This window comes from Cornus florida, unplaced genomic scaffold (assembly GCF_030987335.1).
Source record: "Cornus florida cultivar Cherokee Brave unplaced genomic scaffold, ASM3098733v1 CherokeeBrave_3.0.0_Hap2_Chr09, whole genome shotgun sequence".
Taxonomy (NCBI): Eukaryota; Viridiplantae; Streptophyta; class Magnoliopsida; order Cornales; family Cornaceae; genus Cornus; species Cornus florida.
The window spans coordinates 27,751,309-27,774,368 of NW_026775579.1; the positions used below are offsets into that span (position 1 = coordinate 27,751,309).

General features: G+C 35.9%; 2 long non-coding RNA genes and 1 pseudogene across 2 annotated transcripts; 1 reads left to right on the forward strand and 2 right to left on the reverse strand.

Annotated features, from left to right (window-relative positions):
- The first annotated feature begins 1,947 nt into the window (after window positions 1-1,947).
- LOC132273231 (uncharacterized) lies at window positions 1,948-8,876 on the forward strand. Its single transcript, XR_009470055.1, has 2 exons — window positions 1,948-2,163; window positions 8,608-8,876. It is a non-coding gene; the product is annotated as an uncharacterized LOC132273231 (long non-coding RNA).
- Window positions 3,236-6,820, reverse strand: LOC132273623 (uncharacterized). Its single transcript, XR_009470192.1, has 3 exons — window positions 4,978-6,820; window positions 3,619-3,893; window positions 3,236-3,531 (listed from the first exon to the last, which is right to left on the reverse strand). It is a non-coding gene; the product is annotated as an uncharacterized LOC132273623 (long non-coding RNA).
- Window positions 8,877-9,751: 875 nt separating the features above from the next.
- LOC132273624 (protein DETOXIFICATION 16-like) lies at window positions 9,752-22,705 on the reverse strand (annotated as a pseudogene).
- Between the last annotated feature and the right edge of the window lie 355 nt (window positions 22,706-23,060).

Sequence of the window (23,060 nt, forward strand, 5' to 3'; positions counted from 1 at the left end):
TATATGGAGAAAAAAGTTTCAAAATAATAATGAGGTAATGTGCATATAACATCCTTATAGTATGAGATTAGTATCATATATACCCCCTTGACCATTTTTAGAAGAGTAAAAAGGCAAAATGGGTATTACAATACTAATTTATGACAAATGGGGTATTTTTGCACAATGTGAAAAAATTAGGGTATTTTTCACACACTTTTTCAAATAGGGGATAAAAGTGTTACACGGAATATACTTTATGTAACGACTCGAACCCGGGGGTCCGAATCGCAAACCGGATCTTTACCCGAATTCGATAACACACTAGGGGTAAAATGGTAATTCAATACAAACTTACAAAAAAATGGAGGTATGTACATCAATTACAACAGAAACCAAAATCCCATCCAATCCAACTAAGCTTGTGCGGGAGTGTCATCCGCCACTTCTTTTCCGTGACTTGAAAATGGAATATAAGGGGTAAGCACAACGACTTAGTAGAAGGTGCCTAAAATACATCTTTTAATGATTGATGTGTGTCAAATGTATACCACTCGCAATAGTACGAATTTTTATAGGATAGAACTATATAGAGGGTGTCGATCCCACATGCAGATGAGTGTTCTTTGTTTTGTTTTCAATTAATCCAATTTTTCTAGTTTAATTAAAGGTAACTGATTTGATTTGATTGATTTGTTGTCACGAATATAAAATAAAATTAAACTGAAATTCAAATTAAGATATCAGAGAAAGAAAGAGTCTTAGGGCTTGACTTCATCACGAACCTTATACTATGGCCAATTGTTCAACCTTGAGATTTCAACAATTTATATATTCAATGAATTAAACTCAATAACGTTCGTTTAATTCAATTTTAAAGAAAGATGTTTTATAATTTTCAATTAATTATAACATATTTGCGGTCAGCATGAACTACCCACCTATCTACTTCTAACTACTTTAACTAAATATTTTTCCTAAGCATAGACTATGAAAATATTCTTTTATAAAAAAACATTAGAACACCATTACATGATCTACATTCTTATGTCCGAGAAGCTATTAGCCGCCAATCTTGTACGTTAAGAATGAGTTGAGAATAATTGTTGAATATTTAAATCTAAGACAAGGTATTGAATATTCAAAAATTATTTAACATTAAAAACCAATTGATGTGACTCGATTGCTCAGAAACATACGATCAAAATATATAATTCATTAAAATACTCAAAGTTAAAACAATCAAACCTCAGTACTTAGATGCTACATACCTTTCACAAGGAACATCCCCTCACTCTAGTAGCTGAATCGCCTTATAAAGAAGCAGGTGCATCACCGTACTGCCACGCCTGCCGGGTGAAATGTGAAGGGTTCATTTTCCATTGCTCGGAATGTAAATTTTTTATTAGATTTTGTAATAAAAATTTGGATTTTCCTCTTTTTTTAAAATTAATTCAGACAGCTGGTGATGATGGAGTCAATATTTCAGACATAACAGCTACCTATTTTTAAAGCATATCTTTATGAGGAATGTGAACAACATAACATATATATATATATATATATATAAACGAATCTGAAAATGGACAGATTACCTTTATATAATTATAAAGCCCTTCATTATAGTGATAATCGTCACTTAAGAGACTAAAAACCAAGTACTTTTTAAAACAATTATTTAATGCCCATAATAAATATCGAATTACCAAATTAATTCCCAATTAAATATATAGAGAGTATTATTATCTTGTGAAGATAGAGAGATTCATAAAATAAAAAAAAACATATACGGCGTAAAATTCATTAAAATATATATAATATCATATGCTTGAAAATTTTCTCATACATAATATATAAGAATATATATATATATATATATATATATATATATATATATATATACACACACACGGTTGAATTACCCAAATCTAAACATCAAAGATTACTGCATTAGTGCATAATCATCAGTGAAAAAATCATGTATATAAATGTGCCGCTACACTACTTATGCCCACCACCAACAACAACAAGGCAAGTGAGCAACAAACTCACCCTCATCCCTTGATTCCTTGTTTTAGGAAGTACAAGCAGGCCTCGGATTTTAGGGGATGGAAAAAGTAAAAAATAAAAATCTGCTTCGACACTCCGCAAGGCGCAGCCTCTGCCATCGCCTCAGGTGACAAGGTATGTTCATCCTCTCCCTCTCTCTCTCCTTTCGCATGAATCGATCTTTTATATATGTTTCTTTCTTTAGTTAATCTCATCATTTGATTTGTTCTAACTTTGGTTTATTTGATTCGGGCCTTTACCTTTGTTCCAATAGTGAAAAGTAGCTAGGGTTTTGTGTGTGTCACTGTGCGCAAGGGCGGAGGCAGCATGTGCCCAGGGGGGCAGCTGCCCCCTGCCCATGCTGCCCCAATAGTATTTTTTATTTTTTTTATACATAAATTTATAAAAATTGATAAAATGCCCCCCCTAAAATTAATAAAATGACCCCACTGCCCCTGAATCCATTAAATTTTATTTTATTTTATTTTATGCATATAATTTATAAATATTTATAAAACACCCCCATAAAATTTATAAAATTATCCCCCATAAAATTATCTATTTCTAAAAATGTCTTTAATTCATAATTCCTTTTCCTTATTATTCTTCAAATTTATTTTTGTCGTCTTCAAAAATTTTTATATTCTCTTTCTATAATTAACGTATATTTTTTCCTTTAAAATTCTCTCATATATATATATTTTTTATTTCATTTTCTTCTTAAAAAATTATTTTTTCTTCCACTCATGCATAATTTATGTGCAATTAACCTTCTTTTTCTTTTTTCTCTTCTTATTTATTTTCTTTTCCACTATTGTTACACTATTATATTTTAGTCATGTTTGAAAAAAATTTATTTTATCAGTGCTAACATGCCCCCCCTGAACCAAATTCCTGGCTCCGCCCCTGATTGTGCGTGATGGCTTTCAAGAGCTGAATGAATATATTATGGTTCTCTTAGTATTTTAATAAATGTGTCTATCATGGCGATCGAGTACATAATCTATGGTAGGTACTTTTTTTTTTGCTCTCCTTAAGTCCACTAAAATCTCACAACAGCAGCAACCATACCCCTTTTCCTCATAATTTTTTCAAGGTTGTTAAAATCGGGATTCTACGCAGAATCGTTTTGGGTTCCGCAGAATCGGATCGTGAATCGTAATATTCTACCAAATTGTGAAAAAATAATTAAAACTAACTTCTTAAACAATAAGATCTGTAAAATATAATCAAAATAAGGCCAAAACACACAATATTACATATCCATGAGTCCACAAATCTCAAATCCTAACAATATTCCAAAGTCCGAATATAAATAAAAGAGAATGTAGCTCAAAATAACATAGAGTTCTAACTCATCCATCTTTAAAGTTAAAAACTAAAATTACATATCCATAAAGTCATCATTGAACTCTTCATCATCACCATCTTCCTCATTAGCATCATCAACGGGATTTAATGGCTCCATGTCTTCATTATCATCAATTGCATAAATTTCCTCAACTATAAAGCATAAAGAAAGAAAGAAAATTAATATAATTTAATAATTTATACAATATTATAATAAAAGTTTAAATTTTAAGTTCTTACGTGTCCTAGTCATCCTTTTTACTTCATCTTCTTCATCGATATCATCTTCTTGAACTTTGTCATCAAGAACCCTTAACCATTTAGTTTTTGTTGGAAGAACCAGATCCTTTTTTTCGGTAATTCATTCATCATCGAAAGAAACATCGGAAGAAACAAATTGGTTCTACGACGGCTTGTCTTTTCACGTGCCTCTCCCTCAATTTTATGTTATACATAACAAATACCAAATCATTCAGTTTTTTTTGTTGCAACCGGTTTTTCCTTTTTGAATGCACCTAAATATATTGCCAATAAGGTTAAAACTTAAAATTAAACTATGACATTATTAAAATTTTGGAACTATGCATTATTCGATAATTTACCATCTCAATGGCACTCCAGTTCCTTTCACATCCCGAAGAGCTACATGTTAAACTCAATATTCTAATTGCAAACCGCTTTAACTCGGGGCACTCATCACCAAATGAATTCTAATTGCAAACCGCTTTAACTTGGGGCACTCAACCACAGACCACTTGTAATGTTTACAGGACATCCTTTTTTTTTTTTTCTTAGTACTATTTAATTAAATAGCTAAATTCAAATTCCCTGGTAAGCTATTCCAGTTCTTCTTCCATATACTTAGTACCAAATAGTTATGAAATGATTTTATCGAATTTAATTTATTATTCCCACCTATTAGATAAACCTAATATTATGTATAGTTGAATAGTTCCAATTTTTTATGTGGGTTACAGTCTTTCTTTGTGTGTATTATTTATTCATATATCAGTCTTTCTTTGTAACCGTGAGTGAGAATTCATGTGGGTTTGTGCAAGTGAAAGATAATGGAATTTGAGTAGGAAAAAAAAAATGAAAAGAGAGAGAGAGAAAGAGTTCAGAGTCTTATAAAGATGTGATTTTATTTGTGGCGGGAGAGATGGCAACAACTTTTGGATGTCCTTTTACATTGTCACAGTGGAAGGAACTCAAGACACAATCAATGATTTACAATATATAATGGCCTCTGTATTTGAATGAAATATGTTACTATTTAATGTTTACAAGACAGCCTTTATGGTGTAGCTATTTACTTATTGCTACTAGTTTCAATTCAAATTTGGTTCTGTAATTTTAACAACAATATCAGATAGATCAAAATATTATTTGGCTTAAAAATTTGTAAAAATTAATGCAGTATTTGTGATTCCGCTGGCTAAAATTTCATGAAATTAAAGGGTGTCAAGGTTAATAAGATTTTCTGGACGAAGATTTGGAGAAGAATTAGAGAATAGCAATCAGTAATCACCCACTCACTGTATCCATGATTTCATACTAAAAAAAAAGAGGGAGAAAAATAATTCTTAGTATAGAACATACCTGACCGAGCCGCCGAACCTGCTGCTGTATGGAATGGATCCGATCTGCTCTATAGAGGCCTCTGCACTGCCGCCTCCTCTCAGTCCTCACTCCTCACTCCCCACTCTTGAGTCTTGACTTCCCGTTTCTAAGTCTATAATAGAGTAGGGTTTTCTGTTTTGGTTTTGTTACTTTATATTTTATAATTTATAAAATAAATAATAAAACATATAATTTGGTAAGTTTTGGGCCAGACCTGCCCAAACAACTAATACAATTAAGGCCCAAAGACCAAATATTATAAAGGCCCTCCCAAAGGCCCCAAACACCCATTTTTGATAGAATCGGTAGAATTGTATAGAATCGTACGATTCTACGATTCTACCCCCGATTCTACCAATTAAGCGATTCTGCTGCGATTTGAGTCGATTTTGAGTTCTGAGTCGTAGAATCGTGCGATTCTACAACTTAGAATCGCGATTTTGATAACTATGAATTTTTTGCATTTTCACATTCAATCCCACGAAAATTAAGAATCCTTTCTAGTGGGTTGAGGTAATAATTAACCTTTTCAATCTCTAAATTATGCTCATACTTGAAAGTGCCAAATTAAGGGTTTTATTTTTATTTTTATTTTTATATGAAGATACATACCACCATTATTGATGTTATTTGAAGTTGGCTCAGCTAGAATTTCAGTTAATAATACTGTCAAAGCACTTGCCATCAGAATGTACAAACACAAGGAAATCAAGATCAGGCTTTAACAAAACAAAAGTTAATGGTTTTTTTCTATTAATTTGCACAGGTCTTCTGTAGCAATGATCAATCAATCACTGCGGTAATTGACTCCCCAAAAATACACACACAAAGTGTATTGTAGTTGATATAAAGAGTGAAAGACAAAACTATATTTGATAGTGGATGCCACATATAACCTAAAAGTCCCACTACTTCTTCAGTACTACAAGTTCAGCCTCATATATATATATATATATATATATATATAGTCACCTCATCCTCACAAATGTTTGTCATCTGTAGTCATCAAATTTTAGTGGCTATATAAACAATGAATGTAAAAGAAGCTGCAGTTTTTTGTTCTCTTCATTTTTTATTTTGTACCTATGAAAAATTTTCACTCTTTAATTGATAAATTTATTATTATTAGTTAGCTATCTTATGCACACTGTACATGCGCACAATTATTTATTGGTGGTGATAAAAATTTATAGTTATTATTAGTTAATTGTCTTAAGCACACTGCATAAACGCATAATTATTTATTGGTGGTGATAAATTTATACTTATTAGTTAGTTGTTTTATGCACACTGTACATATGCACAATTATTTGTTGGTAGTGATAAATTTATAGTTATTAGTTAGTTGTAATACCCCTTATTTCAAAAGGATAGTTCTGGTATTTATTAAAGTGTTCTAATAGCATTTATTTTTATTTAATTGTTTATTTGTTTTTTTTTTTTTTTTATGTAACTGACCTTTTGTTTCTATTTGTATTAATTGTTGACGTGATCATGTGTTAATTGTAATTGTTTTCATTGTGGTGATTTAATGGTCTTTAATTATTTACTTCTTTTAATTGAATTGATTTATTTATAGATAATTATTTGACTGATGTAATTTAGTTGTTTTAATTGAATTAAGTTAATTGAATTTATTTGTTTTAGGGAGGCACACATATAGTTATATTAGGGTTTTATTTACACGGATGTAGCCAGCACTGTTAAACCTAGGTTGTTCAATGGGCCGAGTTGTATAAGGATTAGGGTTTAGAATTTTAAAGTCTATAAATATGTAAATTCTACGTTGGTTTAGGGTTACAAAACAAAACCCTATTCACTGATACTTATACCGTGAGATAGAGAGATATAGAGAGTGGAAACTAGGACGTTAACGGAGAGGTTCAAGGATACACTGGACGGAGTGCTTCTGGGTTGAACCAAGAGCACCTGAGGTGTAGAACAGGAGTCTCAGACGTGGACAGAAGTTTCAAAGACGGCAATTTAGAGTTTCAAATCAGAAACTCAAAGGCAAGTCACTATTCTTCTCCATCCCTTTAATTCGTGTTCTGTGCATGCCTATTTAGACTCCAGGGAGTAATTAAGCATTAAAACAGATTAATTGAAGTTAATATAAATCTCAGATGCATGGTTAAATCGACTGTTAACTCGTTGTATGAATCTGTCTTGTGTGTAGAAAGTTTCTTGATTAAGAATCTGTTTGCATGGGTTTTTAAACGTGTTAGCCTTATATGTCTTGGATTGAATGCATGATTTTAATAGATTCTAGGACATCAATTGAACTCTAGAATAAGTTATAAAAATTGTACAGAGCCTCTGAACTTCACCGGAGGCGAAGAAGATGATCAGATTACGCACAACGGCTCACAGTGGAGCAGAGCCGGCTCACCCCAAGGGTGGAGCCGCCTCCACAATAGGTTGAGCCGGCTCCACATGCATTGGAGGCAGCTCCACATGCAGTGGAGGCGGCTCCAGCCTCTGCTTTTGGTTTTTACATGGTTTTGGGTTCGGTTTGGCCTGTAGGAAGGTTTCTGAGTAGTTCCAAGGGCTGTGGATGGTTTATAAAATTTATTCTAGAGATGTAAAAGGATTGGGAAGCATATTAATATAAATTTTGAAGCATGAATTAATTTACAGTTAATTAATACACTGCATGTGGAAGGTTGAATTATACCTTGACGTTGCTTACCGTTTCTATAAAGCACTTTGGTTTCTAACATAATTTTAAACTGTTGTTCATGGTTCAACTGTTGTATAAGCATATATTATATATTCTGGAAAAATATAGGTATGCTTAAATGGAAATTAGCTGATGTTTAACTATATTATTTGTTGCATCAAGTTATGGTACTATTTTAAAGGAGTTAGATGCTGTGTTTTCCTCTAACATTTTAAAGGACTAGAATGTGATTTCTAGATCATATACCGGATGTATAATTTGATCTTACACTTATTAGATTTGCATGTGTGCTTATTCTGGAGTATAATTGATATGCATTTATCATTGTTTGGTCAACCGTGTAAACTGGAGGATTGTATGTACTGGTATGGGACGGTGACATACTAGGTATGGACTGGATCAAACCTTAAGTCCTACTTAATTTGGATTAAGGTATGGATTAACCATATAGGTTAAGTCCATTACCTACTTATGTCAGGTCAACAAAGTAGTTGGATGACTTAATAAGGTTTCAGGACGGATGATTATACATATACTAGGCCACTACACAGATGGATGGTATTTTGTATTAGGAGGAGTACGGACTTTATATATTTATTATATGGTATCATGGTATGAGCTTGAGTCTCAGGACCATGGTTAGGGCGCGTATATCGCCTAGGATGGATAACTGGACATAGGTGTTATACCCTGGTAGGTCTAGGTACACATGACCATATTATTGTGCGATTTGCATGGTATCTCTACTCAGGCTGAGACAGACCTGCTGGACTAGCGAGCGTCCTATAGTGTGTACTATATATACATATACGGACTACTCTAGATATTGTTGAGTTTTTCTAGGATGTATCTGCGTATCGGATTACTGTTTGGATCGTAGTTGAATAGGACTTGTATGTGGGCCTAACCCACTCTCTCTTATTTTTCAGGTGTTCGTCAGTTCCAGGGTTAGAGCTTGGACGTGCAGAGCAAATACAGACATTCATTCCTCCGACTACGTAGGAATCTTTGCTATGTTTACCTTTAGCTTTTATTTCGGATATTTTAGTTTCTTTTGGGATTTTAATAAGGGGTCCACTAAATGGATTCCCGAGTTGTAACTTATGGAGTTTTGGAGTTTGGATTTAATAGTTTTCATTAATGATATTTTGAGGATTTCAATTAGTATTCTTCCAGCTTATGGTTATTATTTATTTCATCTTGTATTCTGTGTTCGATTATATATTAATTGTTTGATATTTCCCTCGGGTTTGGGCTCGGGCCTGATCAACCCGTGACTCGGATCCGAGGGGTATCACATTAGTTGTCTTATGCACAATGCACAGGGGCACAATTATATTAGCTATAGAATTTGAAAACATCGTGTTAAAATTTCACACTCTTAAAATTTTTTTTGCGCGTGTAATACTCAAGGGCCTCACATTTGAAAGTTCACCTAGAGCCTCTCAAAATATTTGAAATCTCATGGCCGCCCTGATAAGAAGGAGATTGTAGAAGAAGTGAAGAAGCAGATATGGTTGGCAGGGCCTCTCACATGTGTCAGTCTATTACAGTTTTGCTTACAGCTCATCTCTCTCATGTTTGTGGGCCATCTTGGGGAGTTGGCTCACTCTGGTGCTTCAATGGCCACTTCTTTCTCAACCGTTACTGGTTTTACGGTGTTGGTAAGTTGGGGTTTCTCTACAATTTTTGGTAATTAAATGGCCCATATATTCTCCTATTCTTTGATGTGTGTTCCTTTGGAGTTTTATTTAGGTTTCAGAAATGGTTTTATATGTATATGTGTGTATCTGTGCATATAATATATGAGTAGTAGATCCATTAATTCTACACATTTTTTGTAGCTTGTTTGTGAATTTGTTTCTCTTATTAATGTTGATAACCATAAATAAATATATATTTGTGTGTGTATTTGTACACATCTTATACTATGAAAATGCTTTGCAGCTTGGAAATAAGTTGAATTTCTCTTGGAGAATTTTGGAAAAATAAATTGAATCTTTCTTTATTTCTAAGTAAAATATTCAAAAAAGTGGGAAACTTGATAATTCCAATAATATCATACTTGCTTGTCTAGATGTGAATTTGTGATCTTATAGTTTCTTCTATATGTAAAAAAAAATGTGTTCCACTATTGTTTGGCAAAAGGGTTTCTCAGTGAAATGGGCTAGTGGGTTCATTTACCTGATTGTAACATCATCTTTTAACTGTAATAATTTGATCTTTCACCATTTTAACGCATTGCTTTTTTATTGTTTGAAATCCATTCATTTGACAAAGCTAATTTTGCATTAAATTGTTTTTGAATTGTTCGTCCCATCACTTTTTTTTTTTTTTTTTCCTTTTTCCCTTCCTGTTTGAGTAGATGGGAATGGCAAGTGCATTGGATACATTTTGTGGCCAGTCCTATGGAGCAAAGCAATATCATATGCTTGGCATACACATGCAAAGAGCTATGTTTATTCTTTTACTTGTGAGCATACCCTTTGCATTCATCTGGGCATACACTGGCCCCATTCTCAAGCCCTTGGGCCAAGATCCTGCCATATCAAATGAAGCCGGACTTTATGCAAATTTCATGATTCCCAGCCTTTCTGCATACGGCCTTCTTCAATGTCTTGTCCGGTTCTTACAAACTCAAAACAATGTCTTTCCCATGATGCTAAGCTCCGGAATTACACTTTACTCCACATCCTTGTATGTTGGGTCCTGGTGTTCAAATCTGGCCTTAGTAACAGAGGAGCTGCCTTGGCAAATTCAATCTCATATTGGATCAATGTGTTATTTTTAGCACTTTATGTCAAGTTCTCTCCTTCATGTGCAAATACTTGGACTGGTTTTTTGAAGGAGGCCCTGCAAAATATCCTCACTTTTCTTAGACTTTCAGTCCCTTCAGCTATCATGGTCCAGTAAGTTTCTACTTCTTAGTGGTCCATTTCATTACAAAGACTGGAAAATAAAAAAGAACTCTGAAATATACATCAATAATTGCAATGCTACAATTACTTTTTAGTTTCAGACAAGTTTCCTTTATTAATTAATTTTTTTTTTTTTTCAGCAATTGGATGTTACATAAGTATATAGTCATGCTGATCCTTATTCTGTCACCGTGTTCATAGACTATTAATGTGATCTCTACTATTACTTAGAACAGCATGGAGTTGTGGTCATTTGAGATGATGGTTCTATTATTTGGTCTTCTACCCAATCCCCGATTAGAAACTTCAATTCTTTCTATCTGGTAAAAATTATCCATTTATCTTCCTTGAATTTTTACAACACTCAATTGAGAAGAATTGTTTTCGAACATACTCTATGATCTTAATTACTAATATAATGTTTATTTACATCCCCAGCCTTAATACATCTATGACGGTTTGGATGATCCCAGTTGGACTCAGTGGTGCCATGAGGTCAATTATGCCATACTGAATGTAGTGAATCTCTCTTTCCTCTGTGCCAAGGCTTTGAGTTTTTGACATCATTTTTAAAATTTTGGCAATAAGATGACGAAAGGGAGGTTGAAATGAGATGATGAAAGGGAGGTTGAAAAGGGTAGAGTGTTTACCTCTAGCTCCCAGTTAGTCCGTGTTGTAATGGTAAGAAGAGATAACATTTGCACAAAAAGTGCATATATAATCCCCAACCAAAAACCCTAAAAGAAACAGTTTCGACGGAAGTGCATAAAAAAATCAGTGAAGATGAAAAGTAACATATGCCACTAAAAAGTAAAACCACAAACAATTATCTTTCCTCCAATGTAGAAAACAAATGCTAAAAGAATAACTAAAGGAATGCCCACAAGATAATATGACCCGAGATTGACAAAAGCACCCATCTTCTGCCATCCACATCCTCTAATAGAACCTAAATGTTAACAAAAACACATAAATTTGACTTCAATTTAAGAAACTAGTTGACTGGATTGACTATATATTTACAAGGCTCTATCTTTAGACAATTGGTTGAGTATCAGAGGCAACAAAATAATTTTTGTAATATTCTCTACTCTCCATAATTACAAGGTGAACTCTTTTTCAAAATTTTGTAAATATTATCTCTCCCACAGGGATCCATGAAAATATGCCTAACATAATGAGAAGCAACACATGAATCACCCCTTATGGTATTACCATTTGAAACCTGTTTGCAACCCTATCTATATATTTCTTTGCCTATAAATAATTTCACAAATTTGCCTAGTAAAGATAATTTATATGATATTATAAATGTATAACAGACCTAAAAGAACACATTGGAGTCCATCCATGAAGTTGGATGTTGCAATAATTGGCATCATTATAGCTACATATCTGACCACTTCTTTTTCTCTACTGTAAGCATAGCCCAAGATGTTACGTATCAATATTAGGACCGATCCAACCAAAATGCCCTCGGTAATAGCCACCACTAAGACGACACGCACTGCCAAACGTGCAGCTTAAGGATTCCCAGCCCCTAACTCATTTGAGACTCGTGTGCTATATAAGAAAAGATTATTGCATTGGAAGGTACAGATTTAATTAAGGAAAATGGGAGGCATGGTTTTAAATTCCAATTGCATTATGGAATTAATAATAATTAACTCTATGTTGACCATGCTTGACTTTTCTCTCTTCTCTCTCTTCTTTTTTTGACATTGGAGTCTTTCACTCCGGCGTCTGCCGTTTGCATTTTTGTTCTTTGCTTTTGAATTTTGGCTTCAAGGCAAGGAATTTTGTTTTGCTTCATTCCTATCTCAGTGCTGCATCCTTACCTCGTCTCAATTTCGATGGTGAAATCAAAAGCTGTTCCATAAGTGGTGACTCGGTCTTTAGGGTTGATCATCAAAGCATCAAGGAACGTGAATCTGCTTTGCGATCATGTCTAGTAGGTCGTTTTGACAGAGATGTGGGGTGTATTGAAGGGATTGAGGCGACGGCTACGAAAGCTTGGAAGGTTTTAAGCGGAGTGAAAGTTTCTTCCCTTCCCGACGATCTTTTTCTGTTCAGGTTTCCATCGGAGCAAGAGGCTTTAAGGGTTTTGGATGAAGGAAGGAAGAGATGGGGTGAAGCATTGTTGTCCATCGACATGTGGTATTTCACGGTTGGATGCTCTGCAGTGAAGGATCATAGCGTATAGAGGGTGATGTTATTTGGCTTGCCCCTTCATCTGTGGTGCCATATGTTATTTAAAGCAATCGGAAATCTATGTGGTGGATTTAGAGGTGTTGAGGCAAACGTTTCGGCGAGTGGAGAGAGAATCCTTCTCTACGTCTCCGCCGAAAAAATGATGACAGAGCACATCTTTGTTGAGGATAAAAGAGTGGCCTTTAAGGTCAATTTGTTCAGGAAGTCACACCTCGTATCCTCCCGAAGTCTTACTATGGTGTTGGGGAGAGTTCTTACTTCCCGAGTGCTGCAACGATCATCAAAGGGGGTCATCGGAAGTTACAGTTCTGTCAGGGCTTCAAAGGAAACAGCCGATTGCATGCCCACGCGCCTAAAGGGAGTAGAAAGAGCAGATCCAGGAGTCGTGTCAATCATGCCCTTGATCAGCGCCCACCGTCTCGGTTTGACCGTTTCAAAAATCACCAAACACGTGGCAAAGATCGTGGCATTAATGGAGCCACTCATCCAATAGCCACTAATGGGCCTAAGTATGGGCTTGTTGCACATTTTGGGCCTTTTTTGTTTAATGGGCTAACTCACAGCTTTCAAAAAATTAAAAGGGCCGTTAATTAGGACCAGCAACCAGCTTTCAATTTCAGTCCTGAATGGGCTAACTCACAGCTTTCAGAAAATTAAAAGGGCCGTTAATTGGGACCAGCAACCAGCTTTCAATTTCAGTCTTGAATGAGAAGTCCAGCTCTCTTATTTTGGCAAAGCCCAAGCATAATGGGCAACATTTAAGCAATTCAATAACTAAGACTACGTGGGGGCCCATCTATTTTCTTAAATCTAAGCCTAGCCCACCTCACTCTCATGTTATAAGTACTTCGCAGAGCCCACGCTTAAATGGATTCCCCGAAACTGTTTGAACTCGCCGGAGAAGAGGAGATGGATGAATATCTCTGCTGTTGAGGCTGGTGTACGACCTGCTGACAAGGGGTTTCGTCATTCTCAGTGTTGCGTTGACATTTCTTCTACATCCTTTTCTGCTAATCCACAGTCAAAGGGAAGCACTAGACCTCCGTGTCAGGGCCATTTTCCTGGAGTTTGGTGGTCAAGAAAAGAAAAGCAGAAGTGGGTATCTACTAACGGTTTAGGTATGTCTTCAGATCTTCGGAGCCCTTTACTGATCCACCCTCTTCTTCTACCCCTTCCTGTGAGGTGATGAGGGGTGATGCAGAAGTTACGGAGAAGATGGATGGGTTGCCACTTTTGAACTCTTAACGTAATGATGGGTTAAATGGTAAGGAAGGTTGTAAGTTTGATCCTCCTGGACAGTTGGTTACTGTTGGCAATGTAAATGACCTGTCTGAAAGAGTAACAGTCAGTATGGGAAGAGACTTGCAGTTTAAGCTGTCCAATGATGGGGATGTGGTTCTGTTCAAAGAGCTACGATTAAATGTTGCGTTGAAAGGTCTTAAATGTATGCCTTCTGCAACGGATGAGGAGAATGAGGTTGGTAGTATTGTTGGATTGGGTGATTATGTTACAGACTTAGATTCTGTTTACGAGTATGACAGAAAGACTGAAGAGGAGGTGGCTGATGACTTAAGGTCTATCCAACAGGTCTGTTTTACTGAGCTTCAACCTTAGCTGAAGGATGAGTCTAACATATCAGTGGTGGAACCCCTGGCAGTGGTGAGACCTAATGATGAGGTTACTGATTTAGGGAGGGATTGGGTGGTTGATAACATTGGAACTACTAGTGAGTTGTTGGGAGTTTCTTTAGAAGGTAATAATGCTCAGACTTTATCTCTTCTTCAAGCAATTGTGACTGGAACTGAGATAGCAGTCACTAATGAAGTTATAAACACGAAGCCCATATCGTCTTGGAAAGGGATTCACAAGATTAAGAATCTCATCTCTGACGTCAATTACGACAAAAGAAAGGCGTGGTGATGGACAGGGGCAGGACTAGAAGTAAGAGTGTGAAGAAGGGGGGAGGGGAGTTAATCTCAACTGGTTTTTAATGAAGCTACGAATCATTACATGGAATGTTCGCGATCTCAATGACCTGAATAAAAGAAAGGTGGTGAAGGTAGCTTTAAGGAAATGGGGGGCCCAGGTTGTTTGTTTGCAAGAAACCAAGATGGCATCCATTACTGACGGGGTGGTTAGAAGTTTGTGGGGAGGAAGGTTTGTGGAATGGGAGGCTTTAGATGCTGCAGGTTCTTCGGGTGGTATTTTAGTTGTGGGACAGCAGGTGGTTGTCCAAATTGAATGTATGGAAGGGGAGATTTTATGTTTCCTGTGAGTTTAAGATGGAAGAGGATAATTTCATATGGGTTTTTTATGGGGTCTATGGACCGATCGTTGATGCTGAGAGACCTATTTTATGGGAGGCACTAAGCCACGTTCAAGGACTGTGCTCTTTACCCTGGTGTTTGGGTAGGGATTTCAATTCAGTCAGGTTCCCGTCAGAGAGGTCTACCGGGGGTAGAAGGTCCATAGATATGGATCAGTTTTCTGACTTCATTGATGAGCACCTTCTCATTGATCTTCCAATGGAAGGTGCAACCTATACTTGGTCTAATGGTAGAGACCCAATTACTCTCTCAAGATTGGACAAATTTTTTATCTTTGGGGAGTGGGAAGAAAAATTCCCAGATGTTGTTCAGGCGGTATTAGAAAGGGTTACCACTGATCATGTTCCTTTAGTTTTAGATTGTGGGGGATTGTGTTCTAGAAGAACCCCATTCTGTTTCGAGAGTATGTGGCTGAGAGTGGAGGACTTCCAAGGGACAGTTCATTCTTGGTGGGAGGGAGCGATTGTTACAAGTGCGCCTAGCTTCATATTAACACAGAAATTAAGAGCTCTCAAACTCGCTCTTAAGCAGTGGAATAAGAATGTCTTTGGGAATCTTGAATGGAGGAAGAATAGAGACTTTGCTGATTTTTCTGAGATTAATCGGCTTGAGGAAGCGGGTGGGAATGTGGAGTCTTTTTGTATAAGGAGAGCTTCCTGTCAAGCAGTTCTTGCTGAGATTGCTTGTATGGAGGACATTTCGTGGCGACAAAAATCCCAAGCTCTTTGGTTGAAAGAGGGAGATTGTAATACAAAAGTTTTCCACGGACTTGCTAATGCTTACAGAAGGAGCAATCATATAGGACGTCTAAAGGTTGAAGGCGTGGAGTTGTGGAGGGAGGACGAGGTGCGCAGCGGGATCGTTTCTTTTTATCAGAAACTTTACACAGAACCTTTAGGCTGGAGACCCAAGCTTGATGGTCTACCTTTTGAGGCTATTTCTGTGCTGGAGAAAGATAGGCTAGAGCTTCCTTTTACTGAAGAATAAGTTCTAAAGGCCTTATCCAGTTGTAATGGTGATAAAGCCCCGGGGCCAAATGGGTTAACTATGCGCTTTCTGATGGAAAGTTAGGCAGTTATGAGAAATGAAGTGATGAGTACCTTTCAGGAGTTTCATTCTACTAGTGTTTTTGAAAAATAGCTCAATGCATCATTTATTGCCCTTATCCCTAAGAAGGGAAATGCTTCAGATATTAAGGACTTTCGTCCTATTAGCTTAGTGGGTTATATTTACAAACTCATAGCTAAGGTGCTTGCTCATAGAATGAGATAAGTTATGGATGGAATTATTTCAGATTCCCAGAATGCCTTTGTTGGAAGATGGCAAATTCTTGATTCAGTTCTTATTGCTGGTGAATGTGTGGATTCAAGGTTGCGTAGTGGTGTTCCAGGAGTTCTATGCAAACTTGATATTAAGAAAGCTTACGATCATATTAATTGGAATTTCCTTCTCTACTTACTTAAAAGAATGGGGTTTGGAAGTAGATGGAGGACATGGATTGAGACATGTCTTTCGTCTATCAAGTTCTCAATTCTTGTGAATGGTTCTCCAACTAGTTTCTTTAGGTGTTCTCGGGGTATAAGATAAGGTGACCCTTTGTCATCTTTTCTTTTTCTTATTGTTATAGAGGGCTTAAGTAAACTTATGCGCCGGGCAGAGAATCTTGGTCTCATTAAGGGATTTCGGGTGGGAAGAGATATTGACAATCAAGTGGAGATTTCACATCTACTATTTGCAGATGATACTATGGTTTTCTGTGATGCAGATTTGTCTCAACTTAGATATTTGAGATGCATTCTGGCTTGCTTTCAGGTAGTATCCGGGCTAAAGGTGAATGTGGCCAAGAGTGTGCTTATCCCGGTCGGGAATGTACAGGACATCTCTTCTTTATCTGCAGTTCTAGGGTGCAGGGTGAGCTCCTTTCCTATCCCTTATTTGGGATTGCCCCTAGGGGTTTCTTCTAAGTTAGTGGGGAGTTGGGATTCTGTGCTTGATAAGTATGCAAAGAGGTTGGCAGGGTGGAAGAAGCAATACTTATCCAAGAGGGGTAAAGTAACTCTTATGAAGAACACTTTATCAAGCCTTCCCACTTATTTTCTTTCTTTGTTCCAAATTCCATACTCCGTTGCTGATAGAATTGAACAAATTCAAAGGAATTTCCTTTGGGGAGGAAGGGGAGATGAGTTCAAGTATTATCTTATTAGATGGGAGCAAGTATGCAAGCCTATAAAATCGGGGGGTCTCGGTATTAGACGATTAATTCCTTTTAATCAAGCTCTTCAGGGCAAATGGTTGTGGGGATACGAGAAGGAAATTCATCGTCCTTGGCACAGATTAGTATCTTGCAGGTAGGGGTGCCAATTTGTGTTCGCGGGTCGTAATCGTGTCTTGTCAACTTAAGGGTATTATACTAAACAGCTCAACATGAACACGACCTGTTTAATAATCGTGTCAGGAACTCTCAACAATAAGACGACCTGTCTATTAAATGGGTTACACGTGTAACCTGTTTAATGATCTATTTACAATATATATATATATATATATATATATATATATATATATATATATATTATTAATAATACTCAATAAAATAATAAATATGAAAAAAAAAATTTTAATCAACCAAATTACTAAATAGTTTATAGTTTATAAAAGATTAAATTATAAAACACAAGTTTATATAATAATTTTAAAACTTAAACAGAAATTTACTTACGACGTATATAGTTAAACGTGTATAAACGGGTTACACGAGTTGAACCCCTCAACCCAAACACGACACGATTAACTAAACGGGTTAATTGTGTCAACCCGTTTATGACCCGAACCCGTTTAAGGTCAACCCGAACCCATTTAACTCGAGTCGTATTGGCGGGTCGTGTCAACTTTTGCCACTCCTACTTACAGGTATGGGGAAGATGTTGGCGGATGGACTACACGTCCGGTTTCTATTTCGGCAGGAGTTGGGGCTTGGAAATCCATTCGGAAAGGTTGGGATGCCTTTTCCTCTCATATCAGATTCAGAGTTCATGATGGTAGTTGCGTTCATTTTTTGGGAAGATCTTTGGTGTGGGAACCAGCCTTTATGTCATATGTTTCCCATATTATATAGTATTGCAGTTGATAAACATGCCATAGTAGCTAACTGCTATCGACTTGATAATAGTGGGATTACGTGGAATGTTCATTTTCGGCGTTAATTTCAAGTTTGGGAGTTGGAAGAGGTGAGCATTTTCTTGGATCAATTGTATCGGCAGGAAGGAATTGGCATGGGTTATGACAATTTGATTTGGATTCCCCCCTCTCACAAGCGTTTTGTAGTAAGGTCTTTGTTCTTATGTTTGTCTAATTTTCCATGGAAGACTATATGGCGCTCTATGGCTCCTACTAGGGTGGCATTCTTTGTATGGACTACTGTTTGGGATAAGATTCTGACGATCGATAATTTGAGGAAAAGGGAAATTTTTTTTGTTAATCGGTGTTGCATATGTAAGCAGGATGGGGAGTTAGTCGATCATCTCCTAATGCATTGCTCTGTAGTGCACGATTGCTGGAATCTCATTCTTGACCTATTTGGCATGTGCTGGGTAATGCCACGTTCTACTAAGGAGCTGATTCATGCTTGGAGAGGTTGTCGTGTGAGTAGGAGTGTTCATGATTATTGGAGATCTGTACCACATTATATTAGTGGTATATCTGGAAGGAGCGAAATAGTAGAATGTTTGAAGGGAAGGAGTCGTCTACAGCGACTCTGAAACTTTTTATTATTCATTCTCTATTTAATTATGTGAACAAAAGTTCGTGTTCCTCTTCTGTTGATTTAATTTCTTTTTTGAATTCTTTGGGCCCTTAGACCCCGGTTTCTCTTATGTCTACGGGACATGTTCCCCTATTGAACACCTTTTTTAATTTATTATTACTTATCAAAAAAAAAAAAAAATCCAATTGCATCATCCAATTCAACCTGGTCCAACTCACACTAGAACAAATGGTTGACAAAAAATTCCAAAAAAGAATTTGAAACGGTTCCAAATTGAAATCCATTGCCAAAATTTTAAAAATGATGTCAAAAATTCAAAGCCTTGGCACAGAGGAAAGAGAGATTCACTACATTCAGTATGGTATAACTGACCTCACGGCACCACTGAGTCCAACTGGGATCATCCAAACCGTCATAGATGTATTAAGGCTGGGGATGTAAATAAACATTATATTAGTAATTAAGATCATAGAGTATGCTAGAAAACAATTCTTCTCAATTGAGTGTTCTAAAAATTCAAGGAAGATAAATGGATAATTTTTACAGATAGAAAGAACTGAAGTTTCTAACTTGGGATTGGGTTGAAGACCAGATAATAGAACCATCATCTCAAATGACCACAACTCCATGCTATTCTAATCAATAGTAGAGATCACATTAATAGTCTATGTACACGGTGACAGAATAAGGATCAGCATGACTATATACTTATGTAACATCCAATTGCTGGAAAAAAAAAAAAAAATTTAATAGAGGAAACTTGTCTGAAACTAAAAAGTAATTGTAGCATTGCAATTATTGATGTATATTTCAGAGTTCTTTTTTATTTTCCAGTCTTTGTAATGAAATGGACCACTAAGAAGTAGAAACTTACTGGACCATGACAGCTGAAGGGACTCAAAGTCTAAGAAAAGTGAGGATATTTTGCAGGGCCTCCTTCGAAAAACCAGTCCAAGAATTTGCACATGAAGGAGAGAACTTGTCATAAAGTGCTAAAAATAACACATTGATCCAATATGAGATTGAATTTGCCAAGGCAGCTCCTCTGTTACCGAGGCCAGATTTGAACACCAGGACCCAACATACAAGGATGTGGAGTAGATTTGTAATTCTGGAGCTTAGCATCATGGGAAAGACATTGTTTTGAGTTTGTAAGAACCGGATGAGACATTGAAGAAGGCCGTATGCAGAAAGGCTAGGAATCATGAAATTTGCATAAAGTCCAGCTTCATCTGATATGGCAGGATCTTGAGAATGGGGCAGTGTATGCCCAGATGAATGCAAGGGGTATGCTCACAAGTAAAAGAATAAACATAGCTCTCTGCATGTGTATTCCAAGCATATAATATTGCTTTGCTCCATAGGATTGGCCACAAAATGTATCCAATGCACTTGCCATTCCCATCTACTCAAATAGGAAGGGAAAAAGAAAAAAAAAAAAAGAGTGATTGGACGAACAATTCATAAAAAATTTAATGCAAAATTAGCTTTGTCAAATGAATGGATTTCAAACAATAAAAAATCAATGCATTAAAATGGTGAAATATCAAATTATTACAGTTAAAAGATGATGTTACAATCAGGTAAATGAACCCACTAGCCCATTTTACTGAGAAACCCTTTTGCCAAACAATATTGGAACACATTTTTTTATATACAGAAGAAACTATAAGATCACAAATTCACATCTAAACAAGCAAGTATGATATTACTGAAATTATCAAGTTTCCCACTTTTTTGAATATTTTAATTAGAAATAAAGAAAGATTCAACTTATTTTTCCAAAATCCTCTAAAAGAAATTCAACTTATTTCCAAGCTACAGAGCATTTTCACAATATAAGATGTGTACAAATACACACGCACACATATATATTTATTTATGGTTATCAACATCAATAAGAGAAACAAATTCACAAACAAGCTACAAAAAATATGTAGAATTAATGGATTTACTACTCATATATTATATGCACAGATACAGACACACATACATATAAAACCATTTCTGAAACCTAAATAAAACTCCAAAGGAACACACATCAAAGAATAGGAGAATATAGAAGCCATTTAATTACCAAAAATTGAAGAGAAACCCAACTTACCGACACCGTAAAACTAGTAACGGTTGCGAAAGAAGTGGACATTGAAGCACCAGAGAGAGCCAACTCCCAAAGATGGCCCACAAACATGAGAGAGATGAGCTATAAGCAAAATTGTAATAGACTGACACATATGAGAGGCCCTGCCAACCACATCTGCTTCTTCACTTCTTCTACAATCTCCTTCCTATCAGGGCCAGCCATGAGATTCCAAATATTTTGAGAGGTCCTAGGCGAACTTTCAAATGTGAGGCCCTTTAGTATCACACGCGCAAAAAAAAATTATAAGAGTGCGAAATTTTAACACGATGTTTTCAAATTTTATAGCTAGTATAATTGTGCCCCTGTGCATTGTGCATAAGACAAGTTACTAATAACTATAAATTTATCACCACCAACAAATAATTATGCACTTGTACAGTATGCATAAGACAACTAACTAATAAGTATAAATCTATCACCACCAATAAATAATTGTGCGTCTGTGCAGTGTGCTTAAGACAACTAACTAATAATAACTATAAATTTTTGTCACCACCAATAAATAATTGTGCACATGTGCAGTGTGTATAAGACAATCAACTAATAACAATAAATTTATCAATTAAAGAGTCCGAAATTTTCACAGGCACAAAATAAAAAATGAAAAGAACAAAAAATTGCAGCTTCTTTTACATTCATTGTTTATATAGCCACTAAAATTTGATGATTACAGATGACAAACATATGTGAAGATGAGGTGACTATATAAATGTAGTACTAAAGAAGTAGTGGGACTTTTAGGTTATATGTGGCATCCACTATCATATATAGTTTTGTCTTTCATTCTTTATATTAAGCACACTACACTTTGTGTGTGTTTTTTTTGGGGAGCCAATTACCCGCAGTGATTGATTGATCATTGCTACAGAATACCTATGCAAATTAATAGAAAAAAACCATTAACTTTTGTTTTGTTAAAGCCTGCTCTTGATTTCCATGTGTTTGTACATTCTGATGGCAAGTGCTTTGACAGTATTATTAACTGAAATTCTTGCTGAGCCAACTTCAAATAACATCAATAATGGTGGAATGTATCTTCATATAAATATAAATATAAAACCCTTAATTTGGCACTTTTAAGTATGAGCATAATTTAGAGACCGAAAAAGTTAATTATTTCCTCAACCCACTAGAAGGGATCCTTAATTTTCGTGGGATTGAATGTGAAAATGCAAAAAATTGAGGAAAAGGGGTATGGTTGCTGCTGTTGTGAGATTGGAGTGGACTTAGGGAGAGGGAAAAAAGAAGTACATACCATAGATTATGTACTCGATCACCATGAAAGACACATGTAGAAAGGCACACATTTTTTAAAATACTAAGAGAACCATAATATATTCATTCAGCTCTTGTACCCTAGCTACTTTTCACTATTGGAACAAAGGTAAAGGCCCGAATCAAACGAACCAAAGTTAGAACAAATCAAATGATGAGATTAACGAAACAAAGAAACATATATAAAAGATCGATTCATGCAAAAAGAGATAGGAGAGAGAGAGAGAGAGAGGATGAACATACCTCATCACCTTAGGCGATGGCGGAGGCTGCGCCTTGCAGAGTGTGGAAGCAGATTTTGTCGTCTGAAACTTGCTCTAACTTTTTTTTATTTTTTATTTTTTCCATCCCCTATGGGCCTCAATCTAAAATCTGAGGCCCAAGGCGACCGCCTTGGCCGCCTTGGGCCAGGGCCGGCCCTTATAGAAGAGAGTTTATTTTCTCAAGTCCCTTTGTGGATTACTCAAGACATTAATTTGAATGTAGAGATAAGTATGAAAATATTGAGCTTGGAGATAGGATTTTTTTGGAGGAAGATGGTGAGAACTAGAACAAAGGTGGTTTTGTAGAAACCATTATGAAGCGGTATGAACATTTTAAGTAGAGTGAAAGAAATTCATGGACCAAAGAAATTCATGGACCTTTTCCAGTATTAGCAAAAGTGCACATGCATAATCCACGTAATAAAAAAAAATCCTTACAAAAAAAAAATCCTTATAAAAAATAATAAGTTGAAGAATTTAAG